At 38.1% G+C, this 21174-nt stretch overlaps 1 protein-coding gene across 7 annotated transcripts in view; it reads left to right on the top strand.

Annotated features, from left to right (window-relative positions):
- Positions 1 to 21174, top strand: part of SORBS2 (sorbin and SH3 domain containing 2) — a 325081-nt gene that overhangs the window by 139344 nt on the left and 164563 nt on the right. For all 7 annotated transcript variants that reach the window (XM_021075572.1, XM_021075582.1, XM_021075580.1 and 4 more), the window contains exon 2: positions 12172 to 12311. The gene's annotated coding sequence lies outside the window, so the exon portion shown is untranslated. The remainder of the gene's footprint in view (positions 1 to 12171; positions 12312 to 21174) is intronic.

Here is a 21174-nt window from a genome sequence, read left to right as displayed (position 1 = left end):
CGACAGTGAAGGAGGCTTCCCTTTTCCCACATTCTCTCCAGCACGTGTTATTTGTTGACTTGTTGTTGATGTCTTTTATTTACTTTTTTACATAAATCTGTTCCCCAGAATAGCAGTTCAATTGGTCAATGCCTGTCACTCTCAGCTCTTCAATTAAACAATTCAAGCCTTCTCTGTAACTATGGTTGTTTTAGTTTTCCGTTCAGGGTAATACCACCTGGTTTCACTAGATATACATTCACTCAGTATGTTCCAGTGACCAGACACTGTGCTGGGAACTGGCAATACTTATGTTTTTAAAGGAAGACCTGTCCTCAAGGAGCCTACAGTCTGGTAGGAAAATGATAGCAAACCCTCTTCTACAACAGCCTCTGGAACCTTCCTCTCAATCATCATATACTTCACAAACATGGATAGAAAGACAATATTTATACATGATTGCTTGTTATAAAATGAAATGTATTATGATTTACATGCATTTCTTCAATTTATGGTGCTTAATCAGAAGCCATGAGACAAGAACACTTAAAATAATGTCCACACTGTATCTTTAGTTTTATTTAAAACTATAAAAATTATTGGCTTCTTAATTCAATATGCCTTTGCCTCAATTATGACTCATAGCACTTACCATTTTAAGAGTTGTAAGTAGAAATCTTTAAGGTTATTTAATATTTAAACTCAATACATTATTAGCTTTGAAGGTCTTCTCAAAGTCATTTTTTCTGTACCAAGGACAGATTCCATCATTCAACTGAGATTTTTAAAAGTTCGGTAAACTACATTGAAGTGACCCTGTTCAAAGTTTTCTGAACAATGTGCTGGCAGTGTACGCTGAGAACAGGATAAACAATGGGTTCCTGTTTTGTATTTCCTGTAGATTAATTTGATGTACTTATTTCTCTTGATATCACTGATCATTAAATGTTAGTTTTAGAAAGAAGAGCCAACTATTGGACTACATTTAAAGTCAAAAAGATTCAAGTGATGCAGCTCTTAGGCCTTCAAACATTTTAGCTCCAGTTTTCATGGTAATTTTCACTCCATTAGGAAATGATAATGGGGCTGAAGCTGAATGCAGCCACTGTTGTGAGGCTAAATGTTGATGTCCAGTAGTACTTTCAAAACTCCTGAAACTATTTTGAACAATGGATCTTTTTTTTAATTTTCCCAATACATTATTTTTTTTCCTACTGTACCGCATGGTGACCCAGTTACACATACACGTATACATTCTTTTTTCTCACATTATCATGCTCCATCATAAGTGACTAGACATAGTTCCCAGTGCTCACAGCAGGATCTCATTGCTAATCCATTCTATAGGCAATAGTCTGCATCTATTAACCCCAGACTGCCAATCCATCCCACTCCCTCCCCCTCCCCCTTGGCAGCCACAAGTCTATTCTCCAAGTCCATGATTTTCTTTTCTGTGGAAAGATTCATTTGTGCTATATATTAGATTCCAGATATATACCACATGGTATTTGTCTTTCTCTTTCTGACTTACTTCACTCAGCATGAGAGTCTCTAGTTCCATCTATGTTGCTGCAAATGGCATTATTGCATTCTTTTTTATGGCTGGGTAGTATTCTGTTGTGTATATATACCACATCTTCCTAATCCAATCACCTGTCGATGGACGTTTGGGTTGTTTCCATGTCTTGGCTATTGTGAATAGTGCTGCAATGAACACGTGGGTGCATATGTCTTTTTCAAGGAAAGTTTTGTCCGGATAGGTGCCCAAGAGTGGAATTGCTGGATCATAAGGTAGTTCTATGTATAGATTTCTAAGGTACCTCCATACTGTTCTCCATAGTAGTTGTACCAGCTTTCACTCCCAGGAACAGTTCAGGAGGGTTCCTTTTATCCACACCCCCTCCAGCATTTGTTATTTGTGGATTTATTAATGATGGCCATCCTGACTGGTGTGAGATGGTATCTCATGGTAGTTTTGATTTGAATTCCTCTACCAATCAGTGATGTTGAGCATTTTTTCATGTGCTGACCAATGGATCTTAATGGCCAGCTTACCAGTCTTCTCCTGTCTCTCAGCCAATATGATGTGAGAAAGTTCTTCTGAGGTTTGGTATCAGGGGTGTTTCTAGCTTCAAGGAACAGATTACCTTTAACCAGGTGAGAGGTTGGTTTCTGTGAAACAACAAGAAGCCTGGGGTGGGTTCAACTCTGCCTTAGCAGGTGTCTCCTAGAATGACATCTGAATTTCCAGCAGCTAAGAGGAACAGTGCCAGGTTAAAAGGCAAAGAGCCGAGAAGCCTTCTCCTCAGGGGTTCCGTATCATTACTGTGCATATGGGGTATCTTGCATGTAGCTTATCGGCCAGAACAAACTACAAGGGATCTGAGAAGGTAAGTTTTTCAACAGATATGTTAACAGGACGCTGTGGCAAAGTTGAAAGCAAAGATGGATCCTCCATAGGTAGAAATCTGTGTCTGCCACAACTGTGTTTATTTGAAATAATAAAGAGTCTGGAAATAATGACCTGATTGTAAAATAAAATGTATTGAAGAGAATCTTCATTCAAAAATGTCCCTTAAAGAATTCTTGCTGAGAAAAAGGAACCTCACTAGATGATAAAAATGTGAGCATTTTGACTCAGATGTCCATTCCCCATCCCTCTGCCTGAACATTAACTACCCTACCTGTTGCTACAGGCAGGGTGGGTCTGTAACACCTTCCTCCAGAGACCAGGCCAGTTCTGGCTCAGGACAGAGTCTGAACAATGATTTCCCCCCTTGTTTTTTAAATTGAGATATGATTACTCATTTCTTGACATTTCTAACATGCCTCTCCCATAGCATCTTATTTCTTCTGTTTCCTTTCTGTTAATAAGACTATTGTTGTTGTTTTTAGTAAGTTGACCTTGCTGGTTAGAACATTCACTCCCAAACTTTTCTATGTCTGGCATACATAAACACGAGGATATCTATAGGCACACTGAGGTAAATAGATGTGGTTGCTAATCGCCAGAGGTGACTGGTCCAGAAGCTCCAGCCACCCCTGTCCTCACCTGTTCTTGTGACAATTGAGAGGATCATTATTGTAGCAACATCTGTAACCTGCTTGGGACACACTGATAGGGCACACAAAAGAGGTAGGAAGGTCTGGATAAGAGGACAGATGACATAGAAAATACTAATACGGCCAATATCTAAGGGTTCTCTCACTTCTAATCCGCATGTGTTTTAGGAAGACATTTTTCTTTCTTTTTTTTTTTTTCTCTTTTTTGGCCACACCCACAGCATATGGAAGTTCCCAGGCCAGGGATCAAATCCAAACCACAGCTGTGACCTACACCACAGCTGCAGTAATGCTGGATCCTTAATCCACTTTGCCCAGCTGGGGATCAAACCTGCACTACCACAGAGACAATGTCAGATCCTTAACCTGCTGTGCCACAGTGGGAACTTTTAGGAAGACATTTTTCTTCTGTACTTGATACAACAAACCTATAGTTCCTTATAACCCTAGAATGCTGGTCAACTCTTCCTTATTATTTACTCACCTTTCATCTCTGAATTTCAAGGACACTTTCCTAACACTTTATGTATCACTTATGAGTGATTATCTTTGCAAAATTAACTCTTGTGGTCATAGTAACGATGGAAATGTGCCATGGCTTTTGGGTTAATTAGTTTATTTTTTGAATGCTTCAGAAAATATTTTTTTCATGATGTGCTTTGGTGATTTCAAGCTGTTTCACAAATGTATAAAAAGCATGTACAAAATAGTACATCTTCAAATGTTCTTAAGCTATAAGCAGTGTCCCTGTTTCCATGGTACAAGAAAGTGTTACACAGCCTCTTCCAAGGCAACAGAGCAAAGACCAAGCCCAGTCTCCAATTCTGCTCTGTAGCCCAGGCCACATAAAGCTCTCCTTTCCTCTTCTGTTGAGAACATATGGCCCTTTGCCAGATAACAAGATCACAAATCTCCCAGTTCCTCAGTGGCTGACAGTTCATTGTCTATTTATAACTAACGTACTATATGGACATAACAAAGGGTTTCACACCACAGGATTGACAATGGCCTGACCAGGTAGTGTTGTTGGTGGGAAATTTAGTGTCTGTCTGTCTGCTTATCAAGTACTCTATAAACAACACTGGGTATGCCTCATAGGGAACCAGGTGGTATAACTGTCTAGCAATTTATAACAGACAAATATATCATTCTCTCAACAAACCTCATCAAAAGAAATTTTGATCAGAGACCCCAACTGAGGGATTCACACACCCTAATGGAGTATTACCTGGTTCCAAAAAAAGGTCTGGAGGTATAACATAAGAATGCAGATAACTTGATTTATTTCAAGCCTATTTTAGAAAATAAATGCAAATTATTAAGATAAGAAAATATTTTACATCCTGAGGCAGAAAACAAGGGCTACCTGTCTCTTAAAAAAGCTTTTAAAACAAATACGTAGCTATAAGGCAGTATATTTCAGAGAATTCTCTTGGTTAGAAACAGCTGCTTGCTTAATTTGGATACAGAATACAATATAAGACACTTTTTTATTTTATAAGTTCTCATAAATATATAACAAAAATGCCATCATGTGTTGCTTAATGCCTTTTGCAGAACTTAGTTAATGGTTTCTTTATTCAACAAATACACCTTGAGTTCTTCCTCTGTGCCAGGCACAAACACAATACATGTGTGGAGAGAATGATGTGAAGGGGAAACAGGAGCTTATGAGCGACTAGAGGAGAAATACATGAATCTGTCACTCAGATAAATGCAACCTAGACTTTGATGTTCAAGAGAATGTGAGGAATGTGATTCTTCAAGAGTTAAGAACAAAAAAAGCTTGACCTTGGCTGGAGCAGGAAAACCCTTCCTGAGGAAAGGGTACTCCAGCTGAGAGCTAAAGGGTGCAGGCATTCAGCACTGAGCAGGGAGGCGGGAGGCCAGCACGCAAAGGCCCTGAACACCGCCAGTCCCAGGAACCAGCCAAGAGAAGAGCAGAGAAGCTGGGGGAAATGGAACTAGAAAGAGGGGAGGGAGATGTGGGTGGAGATGTGAGAAGATAGCAGATCGCGCAGAGCCTTAAATAGGCCACTTTACGAAGGCTTATCTTAAAGATTTTTCTACCATATGTGCAACTGTTGCATATGCTCAATTTCAATGGAATATAAATATCAAGAAAAGCTAAGTCATGGTTATATAAAACAGCAGAGACACTTCTTAAATACATATGTAGTTCAGACAGTAAGTTGAAAAACAAAGTTTTTAACCAGAAAAGTGACTTGTAAAAAAGGTTTTAAGAAGTTATGTCTATAGGGAGTTCCCATCATGGTGCAGTGGAAAAGAATCCGACTAGGAACCATGAAGTCTCGGGTCTGATCCCTGGCCTTGTTCAGTAGGTTAAGGATCCGGCGTTGCCATGAGCTGTGGTGTAGGTCGAAGATATGCAGCTCGGATTCTGACGTGACTGTGGCTATGGTGTAGGCTGGCAGCTGTAGCTCTGATTAGACCCCTAGCCTGGGAACCTCCATGTGCTGTGAATGCAACCCCCAAAAAGCAAAGAAAAAAAAAAAAAAAAAAAAAAAGTTATGTCTATAGGATCTCCTGCATTTGATAATAGTTATCTAACCCTCCATTCAGATTTTCACCTTCTGTGGTAAAATCCAGTCCCAGATTGCATAATGGCATATGGGAGGGCCAAACACCTCCTAAAACACATTGGCTTCACATTCCTAATCAGGAAGTAGAAATAAGCAGACATGTGATTTGACAACTTTAAAGTAATTACCCCTGCAGATGTAGATTATGAGGGTGATGGGGAATTACCAAATAGAACCTCTGTAAGTCCAAGCAAAAGTCAAGATGTTAGGGTGGGAAGGGTTTTACAGCCCAATTCCTCTGCGTCTGTTTCAGGGCACATGCACATAGGGCTTGCATGACTAGTCTGAAATCACTCAAGCTTTTTGGCTTAGGTTTCCCTTCTCAGTGCCTTTACTCACTGTTCAGCATCCAACACACTGAGGTTCCCATAGCCACAGCCCTGCTGATGCTAAGTGCGTGATGTAATGAAGCATCACCATTTTTATTGCATGTGCTTCACTCTGTTTCTTGCAGATGAAGCAGACAAGTGTCAAAGATGTTATTACACTTCATCTAGCCTTCACTTTGCACCCACCAGGCCTGGCTTCAGGGGTCCACCCCTTCTTTTAATCAGCGTTATCTGATTTCTACCATCTCCATAATATGAGAATATGACTGCCTTTTCAACACATTTTTGAAACTTATGCCAGTGTTCCAGGCAGTCGAACTGCCTCTCCCTAAACACTAAAATATCTGACTAAGAGAATGACGCATTGTTCTCCTGGAATATTAGACAATGCTACCCGACTGACATGGCCACGAAAACCTTCAAACATTTATAGTGCAACTCACTTTTCAAAGAACTTCAGGGGGAAAAAAAATGTAACCTAGAACACAATATTCATGGGAAAACTACATTCACTTCCTTCCTACTGAGATCCTCTCAAATAATAGGAAGTGATGAGGAATCAAGTGAGAATTTGGAGTTCTCTTGGGAAAAAAATTTAAACAGCTCTCAAAGTGCAGCCCTCAAAATACATGTATTCAAGAAACCATGCACATAAAAGTCCGTGGAAATCAATATGGTATCTGAAAACAAATTACTAAATTTGGCCATATATGGAAGTCTGCAGTTATTCTACTATATTTTAATTATTTAACCAATAATAGCATTTACAATGTGCCAGACTTTTCTAGAGTCCTTTCAAATGACAAGTATTCTAATCTTTACAACAACCCACTGAGATAGGTCTTATTACAAAGGAGGAAACTGAGGCACAGCAAGGTGAACTGTCCCAAGATCACACAAAAGTGGCAGGTCTGAGATTCAGACCCAGACACACTGCTCCAGATTCTTCAGCAATACAGGTTATTTTAAAGTTTTCTGAAACAACCAACCAAACAACCAGTGAGACATAAAGCTACAAATGGTCACGGCATACAGAATTGGGATTTTTAAAAATTATCAGTGTGGATCCGCATTCTCTCTTATAATGAGGATTTTATTTTTAAGAAGCCCTTTGAAGCCACCTGAAGAAGTGAGAAGTCATCTGGCAAATTGGCAGGATCATTCAGTATTGTGTGCTCACTTATTTAAGGCTGGGGCAGAGAATAACAGAAGACTTTCTATTCCAAAATACCAGTCTTCCTCCTGGTTCTAACAATTGGAGTGTTTCCTAAGTTAAGAAGATCCTGTCTTGAGATATACATACCCTGTAGGATGGTTTGTTCTATAGCAACTGTGCTTTTGTTATATTGTTTTGATTAGACCAATATTTAGCTGAAAACACTCTCAGTTTTTCTTGTGAGCTATGAAGGGAGAGAAGGAAATGTATCACTAAACCAACTGTAAACATTCCTATCTACTCCCCCACACACACCTCATCTCTGAAAGATTATTCCTGCTCAAACTTCTGAAACCAGTCCTTCTGGAGAGTTTAAGAACCTCAGTGAACATGGCGGCCAGTCCCACTCTTGCCTTGCATTTGGGTTCTTGTAACTAGGTCCTTATTCTTTGGAGCCTGCATCACTGCCTGGATAACCCGCCAAGTGTTTTCATTCCTCCAAAACTAAGACTATGCTCTGCTTTATCCAGTCTTCCCTTAAAGTCCAAACCCAGAGCAGCTGGGGACCCTCTGTCAGAGCCACAAAGGCATGAAGCACCTCCTGCCAGGCGCCCCCTGCTGGCTGCAACATGCCTTTACCCTTGCTGTGTGGTTTCCACCCTGTCCACCACCTGCTCAGGTCTTGTCCCCCTAGCACCTGACAATCCCCAAGCATCCACCCCTCACTAAGAAGAACATGTCTGATTTCTAGGTCACTCTGCATCTTATCTGATGGGCCCCACTCCCTATCAAACTCTCAGTGCTTGCTTTTACATTAGGATCACTGGGGAGCTTTTTAGAGATGCAGATGGTTGGGTTTCATCCAGATTAATTAAAACAAATTCTCTAGAGATGGATCCAGAGTACTTGTACCTAAGAAAAATTTCCAGATAAGTCTCATGTGTACCCAGGCATGAGAGATACTACTCTACATCAATATTTCTGAAATTTCAATGTACATACATGTAACTTCGGAGTGTTGTTAAAACTTGCTTGCTGGTTCAGTAAGAGCATGGCTTGAGATTTTGCATTTCTTATAAGACTCCAAGTGATGACTTAGACATTGATCCATGGACCACTCTTTTGAGTAGCAAGGATCAAGACCAGTGGGTCTCAAAGTATGGTCAAGAATCACCTGGGGACTTGTCAGGGATGCAAAATTTCAGGCCCCTCCTCAGACATACTAAATCAGAAACTAAGGCTAGGACCCAAAAAATACTGTTTTGACGAGACTTCCAGGTGATTCCAATGCTTGCTAGGGTTTGAGAACCACTGACCTAATGGCACTGCCCAATACAAATACAAAGCAAGCCACATATGCAATTTAAACATTTTTGGTTATCACCAAAAGTAAAAAGTAAAAAGAAACAGATAAAGTTAACTTTAACCAAATATTTTATTTAACCCAATATGTCTGAAATACGATTTCAACATAAAATCAACATTAAAAAAAAAAGGACTATGATTGTTTACATTCTCTTTTTCATACTGAGGCTTCAAAGTCTGGTGTACATTTTACACTTACATGACATCTCAGTTCTGATGAGCCACGTGTTAAGTGCTCAGTAGCCACATGTGTCCACCATATTGGATAGCCAAGCTCTGGACTTATAGTGATAATAGCATTAAATTTAATGCTTTCTATGTATCTGGCATTACTTGGTTAAGCTTTTTTTTTTTTCTTTTTCTTTTTAATGGCTGCACACACGGCATACGGAGGTTCCCAGGCCAGGGATTGAATCTGAGCTGTAGCTGTGACCTACACCACAGCTGTGGCAATGCCAGATTCTTTTAACTCATTGCTCCCGGCTGGGGATCAAACCCTCACCTACACAGTGACACCAGCCACTGCAGTCAGATTCTTAATCCACTGTGCCTCAGCAGGTACTCCTGGTTAAGCATTTTATGTGCATAATCATAGAAGCTCTATCACAGCTCTGTGGATTGGTACCGTTATTATCCCTATTTTATGCAGGAAAAGAGTTATGCCAAAGCCTTATTTAGTGTTTCACCAATATAAGAAGACTACTATGATATAAGCACTTCCCAGTTAGTTTAAATCAATTTATTTGTAAAAATAGAAAGAAACTAAATAAAATGATTAAAAGTAGTACAGTTGGTACAATTGCTAAGGTGTTAATACCTTATAAAAGTCGTAGAAGTTGGGTAAGTAGAAAAGCCCAAATTTACTATCCTCTAACTTTTAAGATATGCCTCAAGTCCAGTTTGCACTGTTCTGTTACATCAAATCTGTTGAAAGGTCTTATGGACAGGCTGCCTAGTTAGTCTGGATTTGGGGGAACAAAGGAAACCTGGCAGGGTAGGACTCATCCTAAATGGAGCAGCCAGCAGGGTCATAACCTGCTCATCCAAGTGCAGACTGACATTAAAACGAGTCTAATAATAAATAGTTAAAGGTGAGGCATTGGGCTTCTCTCAGTATTGGTGTGGAAAGCAGTCAGTTTGGAATTTAAAAATAATGGTTGACTTAGTACTCAAATAGTTAATCTTTATCTGTTCCCTTAACTTCCATAGTTTCTCAAGGAAGGCCAATTTTTAAATACATTTCCTTTTCATTTGAAACTACTACTAGGAGGAAAAAGTAAAAACAATTAAAAAAAATTTTTTTTTCCTGAGGCTAGGCTTTCATTTCTTGCCAGAATTACCATTTATCATTTTGACCAAGGAAAGTAAATATCCAATTTTAAATTGACAGGTATTTAAGATATATTAAAATAGGACCACTTGAAACAAATGAACAGAAAAATGCATTATTCTACAGAGATTTTTTAAATAATCCTGCTGTATATTTGTTAAAGTTGATCTCATTTAAAAATGTGGATTAGATATTTCAAACATGTTATAATTCTTTTTTTAATTTAAATATCTGCATAGTTTTAACATAGGTGTATTGCACCAAAAGAGTTCACTATTTTACTGTAGTAGTTGTAACTGAAAGAGCAGTCATGTGACCTTTTTTTTTTTAACATAATCATACATGGTCTTCAATATTCTCTTTGTTTCTCTTTCCAGATATAATTGATATGCAGTCCTGTATAAATTTGAGGTATACAGGGTAATCATTTGATTTACATACATCATGATTATCACAGTAAGTTTAGTGAATGGTCCTCGTCTCAAACAGACACAATTAAAGAAACCAGAAAATTTTTTTTCTTGTGACAAGAACTCAGGATTTACTCTCTTAACAAGTTTCATATATCAAATACTTCAGTGTAAATTACATTTATCCTGTTATACATTATATCCCTCATACTTACTTATCTTATAACTGGAAGTTTGTCCCTTTCTACTGTCTTCATCTGACCCCTTCCTCCTCCAACCCTGTCTCTCTAATAACCACAAATCTGACCTCTTTTATGAATTTCTCTGTTTTTGAAATATAATTGACCTACAACACTATGTTCCTGTTACAGGACACAATGATTTAATATTTCCATATATTTCAAAATGATCTCTACAATCAGTCTGGTTACTGCTGGATCGCCATACAAAGACAGTACATGGTGGTTGACGCTACGTCTTCCCCACATTGTACATTTCAGACCTGTGACTCTTTATTTTGCAACTGGAATTGGTACCTCTTAATCCTCCTCACCTATTTCTTTCCTTAGTATTTTCTAGATATGATCGGAGCCTCTGGGAACCCACCTTCGTAGTATTAACTATAAAACAGATGAAGGTGGTTTTTACACTGGACCATGATCAGAGAATCTTCTTTCACCTCCTTTTACCTCCCAGGAGTCCTTCCTGACTGCGCCAGCATTCTCTTTGTAATGAGGACTAGCGAGTTGAGAGGATTCGGGATTTCATCTACAGAGAATAAAGGCTTTTATAAAAAAAAAAAAAATACCTAAGTGTTTCCTTGGTAGGAAGTAACTAATTTTCCCTCTTAGGGGTGTTGCGAAAGGCATAATGAGACCATGGAAGTCAGGAGTCAGTCTGATGACGCATATCTTCCTTCAGTCAGAGAAGAAAGAGATCTCCATCGCCAGTTGCTATGGTTTGAACAGCATGCGGAAAAGAAGCTGTAAAAGTTTATAGCAACTTCTGTCTTTCTCCTTGCTGTGTTTGTGGGATGTCAATCATCCCAGGCAAAGACATTGTTAATTCTGTCCACTATTGTATTCTCAGAGTGCTTGACATGTAGTAGATGCAGAAGTACTTGCCACAAAAATATTTGTTGCATGAATGAACAGATACAATGTCTAGCTCTTAATTCATTGTTCCAGCAACAAAATGAAAGCTCAGAATTTGTTGGTCACTGTTGGCGACCCAATCTGAAGTATGTCTTCATTGGCTCTCGAAGGGAGAAGCAGGAGATGGGTGCCTGTCTACATCTTGTCACTGAATGGCCCCCAATCTCTGCCAGCAGATAAGAAATGTCAACAGCTTAACCCAGTAGCTTTCAAAAATAGCATAGTTGGTGAAACTGGAAATTTGGGTGCATGCTAGAAATAAACCATTTGTCTTCAGACTTAAGAAGGGTAGGCTGACAGCAGCTATTCCTCCCAGAAAAATCGAAAATATTTTTAAGACCCATATGAGCAAGCAAGGAAATACCAGAAGAAAAATCTATCCTTTCAAAAAGGCATAAATAGAACATCTTATTTTCAACGAATCAGGTCAATCATTTTGAGAACTCGAGGATTATAGCAGTACCATGTTTCTTTAAGATTTTAGTCAAGTTTTTTGTTGTGTTTTGTTTTCAATAGTGCTGGAAGTTTTCCTCAAAATGTAAATGAATATTTGCACAGTGAAGCAAGTTGTTGTGGGTTTCCTGGTTTGTACCCGCCCCACCGCCCCGAGGAGGGGTGTGTGTGTGGCGATTCGGGCAAGGTTTTTTCATCCCCTTGCAGACAACCCTGGCTGCTGTTAATGCTGAAAATAGCTCAAATGCTCTCAGAACAGTAGCACCACCCAGCAGCTGGGATTCTTTTCCTCTCTTATTTGCCTTCTCTCTTGCCTTTTTTCCCTTCAGACACTTGGATTGGACTTAATCTTAAACCTCTGGAGTTCAAGACCTTTTAAAAAGGGCTAAATAAACAATCTCCACATGTAAAAGGCCACTGACTCCTACTTCCTCTCTTCAGAGCAACTGTTGAACCCGGCTGACTGTAGGTAAGATTTTTTTTTTATTCTGGAATTATTGGTTTCTGATATGTTTAGGACTCATGTTTTTTAAATAACTTGTTCATCATGAAAATGAATGAGGGCTGTGAGCGATTTTCAGGTAAATATGGTGTTCCAGAATACAGCAGTAGCATCTGTGCATTTTTGTGGCTGTAATTTTAAACTTTGCTGAATGTGCTCTGTAATGCTGACCTGCAGCACAGACTCGCCTGTGATCGAGCCGCATCAGAATGCTAATCAAGCCTGATTGCCAGCGTTGTTCCAGAACCTTTCAGACATCATAATTTTCTTGTTTAGACTGCTTACTTATTTTTAACTTTCTAAAGGCATTTTTTTTTAAAGGAAAACGATGCAACTACCTGAGTAAAGGAAATATACTGGTGATTTTTCTTTAAGGACAATGAGATAGCTCTGTCTTATTATATTCTTTCATTACTGTTTTGTTCATTGCTATTATGGAATTAGAATGGTTTTGGGTTTGTCTGTTTGGTTTTTGTATATTCCTAGCACAATCTGGTGACTCAGTTTTGAGATTCCCTCACCTGGCTGAATGTCTTAGGCTAGCATGTTTCTCTAATGTGACAATATATAATATTTTGGAGAACTTTCTGTGCCTTCCCCTCCCCCACCTTATGATTGGTCTTGACATTTTGTGAAGTACTTTGATCTGTGGACTTTAACTTCAAACACAACATTTAATTTGATTTGGGGGATTTACTATGTTCAGTAAAAAGTCTTTTTTTTTTTTTTTTTTGGTTTAAGGTTTTTATATCATTTCCTTCGAATAATCTATCGGTATTTTCTCACTGATATGTCTTAGGTTTTGTTAGTACAGAAACTCCCCAACTGAAAGGCAAAGACTATTTTATGGCAGGTTTCTCTGACCATTATAGACTTTATGACAACTCTCTGCTCCCCTCCAAGCAGATGTCTAAAATCAGGCAGCAAATGATGGTGCCCAGGACCAGATTCTATCAACCCTCATTTGAGTGCCTCCAAATTACCATGTGCCTCAGGGCTTCGCTGTTGCTTTTTAACATGGACACTGAAGTCCTTGGAATTTACAGAGTCTGGTTTCCAAAAAGTTTGCTGGTATCACAGACCGCATGTCAAAGGAAAATACACATTTTAAACATACATCTTCCAAAATAACTTTTTGAAAAAAAGTTAAGAAAAATAAAGAATAAAATTAAAAGGAGAGAAAAGAAACTTTAAATAAGGAAAGGGGGGAGTGGGGGGAGAAAGTCTCTGTAGCCAGAAGTCTGTTATGCTAGTGAAGCTTCTGCTGAATGAGGAATAAGAAATGAAAAAACATGTACTTCTTCAGCGTAAGCAGAGGGTAGCACTTTCCAGCCATTCAATCAACTTTTAGATGTTCTCTTTATTTTAGAGAAAACTCATGTGTATATGATATTTGTTTGTCACTCGCTTGTTCTCTGCTGTAAGCAAAGGTTATTTTCAAAGTCCTCAGCAGATTCTGAGTTTGATGTTCCCCGGCAAGCTGTCCCTGAGAGCCTGGTGAAGGTTAAGAGGAGAATGAGCCTAATCCTGTCAGGAGACCGTTTTAAGTCCCAGCCAAGGACTGTGGCTCCTCAGAGCTGGCACAGTGTGTCCCCTGCGTCGCACACCTTGTTAAGGAAGGAGGAAGCCAGTGGCTGCAGGACACGTTTCCCAAGGGGTGGAGCTAGGGAGTAAGCTGAGGGAGAGGTCTCTCTGGATTAGGAGCAGATGCAATGTGATCTAAAATTGGGACTAATACAGTAGGAAAACCTAGAGCTGTTCAGGTTTTTTTTTTGTTTGTTTTTTTTTTTAATTTCCAAAACCTGGACATTTAATTGCTAACTTTCCTTTCAGATCTTCATTACACGAAGTTTATTCATCATCCCATTTCTGTGATGTGTGTACAGTCAAAACTTCCAGTTATTTTGAGCATATACTTCACTGCCTTTGGGGGATCTAGAATTCTCTCCCCCTTAGTTCTAGAAGGCCTTGATTTTGGCATTGCTGAGGACGCATGTATAGGAATATAGCCAAGGGCAGCAAGATGAAATGGGTTAGGAACATGAGAGAGGCCACTCCACTCTTAGGCAAGCCATTTTTTCCTGTTCTGTTGGGGTTTCTTGTTTGTTTGTTTCCATTAGCCCCTTAATTTTACTCTGAAACTTTGGTTTGTTTGAATATGAAACTCAAGGAGAAACCTAGCCAAAACCACTGAGTTTCACACAGGTTCCACATGAAAGAAGTATTCTATCCAGCCTTGCTCGAAACTTGGCCCATGTGTTGCCAAAAGTTTCATGAATGTCAGTGAGCCTGATGTGAAACCTGATCCCCAACCAGGCGACTTCTGGCAACTTTGAGGCTGTACTATGGAAGTATAGAATCTGTCAAACAAGGACGCCCCTTATTTCATATCTCCAACTGTAACTTCACGAGTACACACATTTTTCCAATAAACTCCCATTTGTTCTATGATATTTTAAAGCCAGATTCAATTCTAATATGAATTTTTATAGCTGTGGTATTAAAATATTGGCAAATAGAAGTCTGCATTTTACATTCCAACACAGTCCGAACCAAGTGGTGTGAACATGTTGGTATAATTCAGCTGAAGGAAGTCAGTCCCAGGAGAGTCCTGGAATGTCTTTCTTTGTTTAAATATACTTCTGTGCTAGTGTGAAACAAACAGTAACATTTTGTCCAGGTCTATCTGCTTGACAGTATGTCTTTTGTTCACTATCCAAAGGTGGTGTCAAATACATTGGTGGAAAAATAACAAACTTCCAGCTTTTTTTTTTTTTTTTTTTTTTTTTGCCTGCTCAGCTTATAGACTCCTAGGGAACATTGTAAGCATTGAAAAGTTTAGTTCCATTACTTCTAATGTAATGTCTACAGAGGATAAAGGAGTACCCAGCAGAGTCAATTTGCTTCTGAAAACCTTGACCTAGAGCTGTTGTGGATGAACAGTAAAAAGGGTTGGGCTGTGAAGGTGTGTGTGGTGTTTTGAGTGGTTGAAAAAGAAGAGGGGATTTGTGATCTTTGTTCAGCAAATCTGTCACATTTAAACCCAAAATAACCAAGTCCAGGATCTGAAAATGAAAACATTCTTTTCTTTTATTGACCATATAAATTCATGTTGACTGGCCATTGCATTTGGGGTGGTATTCTTTCTCTCATTAAAGACCCAAAGGATTACAATTCTGATCATTAGAATTCCAGAAATGGTAAATATTCTCCATTGAAAATAGGACCAACTGGGAGACCTACATAGTTGTAGGTGGGCTTCCATGAATCCATCTCAGAAATATCGTCATGATTCTATGGCCATTATAGATGCTAAGCCACATTATTAAATGTCATTTTATTAGCTGGAGTATTTCTGGATTCATTTGAAGAATTTTCATAAAAATGAATTTGTGACCTTTAGTCAGATTAAACTTAGTGAATATATAGTTATTCATTATAAAATAAATTGCCATCAACTCTCATTTTTATAATTTTATAATCTTGTTTTTATGAAATTTTTGTTAAAGTTTGCATTTTAGCAAGTGACTAGTAAAATGACTGAAACTGATCCCATACTAAGTAAAACATTTGAAAAAAATAACAAATTTAGGGGTCTTATATGTACAAGCTGCATTTTAACACCGACTTCACTATTCATAGTATACATTTGTCAGCATATATATCTGATTTTTATATCCCCAAACTATCCCAAGAGAGCAGAGGAAAGGAAGATACTCAATGGAAGTTACTAAAGGCCCAAGAGAGCAGAGGAAAGGAAGATACTCAATGGAAGTTACTAAAGAAAATACGAGAAAACAATTCATGACCATCCTACATGAACGTTCTCACCAAACATATCAAAGTATAAAGAATTGAGTATTTTGGAAACAACCATCATCTATAATAAAATAGGAAAAAGGAAAGTGTGATGGAAGATAATACAAGAAAAAGAATGTATATATGTATATGACTGGGTTACTATGCTGTACAGCAGAAACTGATGCAAACATTGTAAATCAACTATACTTTAATAAAAAATTGTAAAGGAAAGGATGAAGATATCAGATTGAAAATAAACTCTAAATTTTTGCATATGCAGATGTTTCTTTAAGTCATAAAATCATTCTTCTTTCAAAAACGGCCTCACCAGCCATTTAAGAATGCAAAAACTCTTCTCTCGGAGTTCCCGTCGTGGCGCAGTGGTTAACGAATCTGGAATCTGACTAGGAACCATGAGGTTGCGGGTTTGGTCCCTGCCCTTGCTCAGTGGGTTAACGATCCAGCGTTGCCGTGAGCTGTGGTGTAGGTTGCAGACGCGGCTTGGATCCCACGTTGCTGTGGCTCTGGCGTAGGCCGGTGGCTATGGGTCCGATTGGACCCCTAGCCTGGAAACCTCCATATGCCGCGGGAGCGGCCCAAGAAATAGCAAAAAGACAAAAAAAAAAAAAAAAAAAAAAAAACCTTTTCTCTCATGCTTAATTTTCTGTCAGAGTATGGAATCCACCTAATATTTATTCATTCATTAAGGATATACTATTATAGCCTAAATTTAGATATGCATTGCATTTGTTTTCTTAAAAAAATTAGTATCAGGAGTTCCCATCGTGGCGCAGTGGTTGACAAATCCGACTAGGAACCATGGGGTTGCGGGTTTGATCCCTAGCCTTGCTTAGTGGGTTAAGGATCCAGCTTTGTCGTGAGCTGTGGTGTAGGTTGCAGACATGGCTCGGATTCCACATTGCTGTGGCCCTGGCGTAGCCCCGGTGGCTACAGCTCCGATTCAACCCCTAGCCTGGGAACCTCCATATGCCGTGGGAGCAGCCCAAGAAGTGGCAAAAAGACAGAAAAAAAAAATTAGTATCAGTCTGATCAGACCATGATGACATAAAATATGGTGCCTCCCCTGACAGACCAAAGATGGTTATTTACTGGAAGCAAGAAAGTCATCATTCTCTAATTAAATTTTTGTTTGTTACTTAGATATTATTATTTACTCTGAAATAAGAAATAGTACTGAAAATATGCTTTAGTAATAACAATCCCAAAGCTACCATGATCGTAAAGGCTTCTTTCATTTTATCAAGACAGACTGTCAAAATATGTGGGCTTTTCTGGAAGGTTTAACTACAAAGATAGCTGTCAGGGGATAAGTCAGGTCTCTTTAATACCACTCTCATTCCGGGCTTTATCCTGGGGAATAAGAGAGTAAGAAGCCCTAGTGACCCTTTAAATCACCTCTACACCCAGGGAAATGTCCACCTGCCAGAGTTAGAACAGAGGAGGGAAGAGAAGGGCACTCTTTCTCTGTACTAGGGCAGAGGGCCTCCCAGAGTCTCTTGGTCCAACTATTTTTTTTTCTTTTCTCATGGCATTATCTTTGTTTCCTGCTATTTCCACTTATCTTTTCCCAAAAGAAACAAAGGCCTTCCTTGCAAATGTCACCATTCCTACGTTGTTAAAGGAGGAAAAAATCCCAAGGTAGTTAGCTCTGGGGGCTGTAAGATTCATGCACATTACAAAGCTAGTCCATGGGCCCGGAGTTGGAAGAACATCTGCATAAGTGTCACAGGTAGAGTTGGGTTTAATAATAACGGAGGTCTGTTGAAGAATTCATACCAAAATAAAAATAAAATGGACCTGACAGCCATCCTTCAGGTCAGAACAAAATATCCATTTTTTCAAATCAAACTTTTTGTTTTAGAACAATGTTAAATTTTCAGAAAAATTGTGAAGATAGGACCAGAGTTCCCATATAACCCACACCAAGTTCCCCTATTATTAATATCTGACATTAATATGGTAACTTTGCTATAGTTGAAGGACCAGGATTGATACATTAGTAACTAAGGAGTTCCAGTACCATAGGGTGGTATTGCTATTAATATGGGGTTGGTTTTGCAGGCATTGTGTTCCCAAAGTACAGGTGCCCCCCAGAATTGCTTGCATCATGCATTTTATATCGCTAGTAATAGCAAGTGGAATGTTGGCTCTCACGTCAAGAACTTTGAAAGTGTACCATTTCACTCCATTATAAAATACAAAAATTTAAAACAGGTTAAAAATAACAGTCAAAGGATAATGAGAAGACGATTGGTCTAAGCAATAAAAGAGCTATTTGGAATAACAACTTTTGACTTTCTATGCTTCACTAAGAGCAAAACATAAGCAAAAAAGGGATGAGGATTACAGAGAAAGACAAGTATGTGTCAGTGGTATAAAGAACCAGTAGTTATGACTTGGTTGATCAAAACCAAGGATGCAGGTCAACGAAAAGAATCAGGTTAGTAACTTGACATGGTTTAAATAAAATAATGTACTCTCTACTGAAAGGTCAATTCAGCATTAGAAAAGATCGGATGGAAACACTAATCTCTTGTTCTAAAGATAAATTTGGGCTTGAAAAAAGAAATCGAATTTAGTTTTATGGAAAAACAAAAGTACAGCACACCTGGAAGTTCCTGGGCCAGGGATAGAATCTGAGCTGTAGCTATGACCTGCACACAGCTGGCTGGATCTTTAACCCACTGCTCCTGGCCAGGGATCCAACCCACACCTCTGCAGCAACCCAAGCTGTTGCTATTGGATTCTTAACCCACTTCACCACAGGGGGAACTCCCAGCATGTGTTTTTAAAGACTTGCGTTTTGGTTATTTTGACCCGTTGCAAATACTAATCCAAGTACAACTTTGAATTGATTTAATTCTAGTAGAGACGTTGCTCTTGACATGCATTCAGCTCAGTGGTTTTCTTGCTCAATTTTGCAAAGCTAAGAAATTTGATTGGTTTCGAATTTAGCTCCAAGCAATGTTCAGAAGTTTTGTGTTTGTTTGACCTGACCATTTAAGTATTTTAAAACTATGCAACATTTAACTTTCAGAACAAATTCTTACTGTTAAAAATACCTAAGGATATTGAAAAAGTTATACATTGGTACATTTTCTATGAATTTAATGACCATATAACCAAGAAGAGTTAACAAATACAGTTTTGATTTATAGATCAAAAATGTTTTCTACTCCACATTTATCTGTTTTACCATGAAAGTATTCACTTTTTAAAAATTGTTATTATAGTGAGATTAAAGACCACAGTTAAGAATGGAAAACTATCCAAAGCCAAATACGGCCATCTAAATGTGCAGTTACAATAGAAACCACATCCTTGTGGTACTGGCTGGGCCAAGTGTTGGAAGGTATGGTGGCATCTGGTTGACCTTCATGTGCACATCTGTGAGTAGTCCAGAAAAGTGAGCCTGTACTAAAGGATTGAGCAGAGCAGTCCTGGAGATAGACAGTGGAGGAAGTTTTGTGCTAATTCAAGAAGGATGTCAAATGTCAAACTAAGAGATCCAGGCCTCATTCTGATGTACAAGGAGGTCATTATTCCTGACTGTACAGGGAAGTAAAATGATACCCTTGAGGAGAAGTAGATAGCTTACGAAGTATCACTTCTCCATAGCTTATTTTAAATAAAAAAATCAAATTGCTTTTGACAAAAATCATTTTGTAATTTGAAATATAATTTTTTTATATTTTTAATGTATTTAAGTAAATTTTTAAATAAATAAAATACTGTATTATATTTATTTATGAATTGTTTTATAACCTGAAATATAAACTGTTATAGCATAAAAAAGTGCTTACAAAGTGTTTACTACAAAAATCAATCACTTACTATTGATTTTGGACATAAAATAAATAATTAAAATTTGTTCTTTCTATCAAATATCATTTTCATTCAAGGCAGAAAAAAAAAAAACAAAAGTAGATGTAAACGAGCTTCTAAACTTTATCTTGATATCACAAAGGACTGTGGCTTATGACGAGAAACTTTAAAAAACCGAGTAAAAGACTGAAAAACTGAGTGAAATGGTAAATTCTGTAACAGATGATTTTTCTGTAGAAAGAATAATTAAAGCTGATTTTATAAAAAAAAATTTTTTTTAAAGTTGACTACTCGTCTTCAGTATAAAATAGATTTCATTTTAGTTTGTGCTTGAGCTACTTTACTTTAAAAATAAGTGGATGTATTTCATATTTAAAATTGATTTAAAGTTGGCACTCGGGCTTTGCCTCATGTAGTGAGATCCATCACGTAATAACTACAGCTTGTGAAAAACTTGTAAAAACTTGTCTGGAAATAAAGTGATAATATTTGTGCTAAGGTGAGAAAACTAGACTGCAGTGAGACTTTTTATCCTCCTGACAGTATTTTATCTACTTTGGTATTGAAATTAAATAAAAATCATTGATTGAGGGTTAAATAATCACTTGTACCTAAATCATAATTTTACATATTCACATACATCCTTTTTCTCACTAATATTGCAAATGACTGCATAAATGCATATGTGTAAAAACACTTGGCCAGTTTGAATTTTTTAGTGAACATTATAGCTTCATACATTTAACACTTGGCTGTGCTTATTAATTTAAGAAGAATCTTACATACAAATCAGAAAGGAGGGAAATTAGGAGTTTACTAGTAAAACCAAATAGTGTTTTAAGTGATCATAAATAACTTTTAATACTGTAAGCAATTGCGTATTTATTGAGTGAAATATTGTCATAAGGATCTTTTTATATTGCTTCAGTCATTTACTTCTTAAAGACTCCCTTCACCGTGATATATAAATCATATGGGGCTTGAGGTTTAAAACTTTTACACTCTGACATTCTGTAGGTCAATCTCGGTGCAGAAATTTCACTTTTCCTCCTTTATGAAAATCTTGAAATCTATGTCTGGGAGTTCCAGTTGTGGCTCAGCGAAAATGAACCTGACTAGTATCCACAAGGATGCAGGTTCCATCCCTGGCCTCGATCAGTGGGTTAAGGATGCGGCATTGCCA

The sequence above is a fragment of the Sus scrofa genome, chromosome 15 (genome assembly GCF_000003025.6).
Source record: "Sus scrofa isolate TJ Tabasco breed Duroc chromosome 15, Sscrofa11.1, whole genome shotgun sequence".
In the NCBI taxonomy this organism is placed as follows: Eukaryota; Metazoa; Chordata; class Mammalia; order Artiodactyla; family Suidae; genus Sus; species Sus scrofa.
The sequence above is the reverse complement of the archived record's forward strand: the minus strand, read 5'-3'. Positions and strand labels throughout refer to the sequence as shown.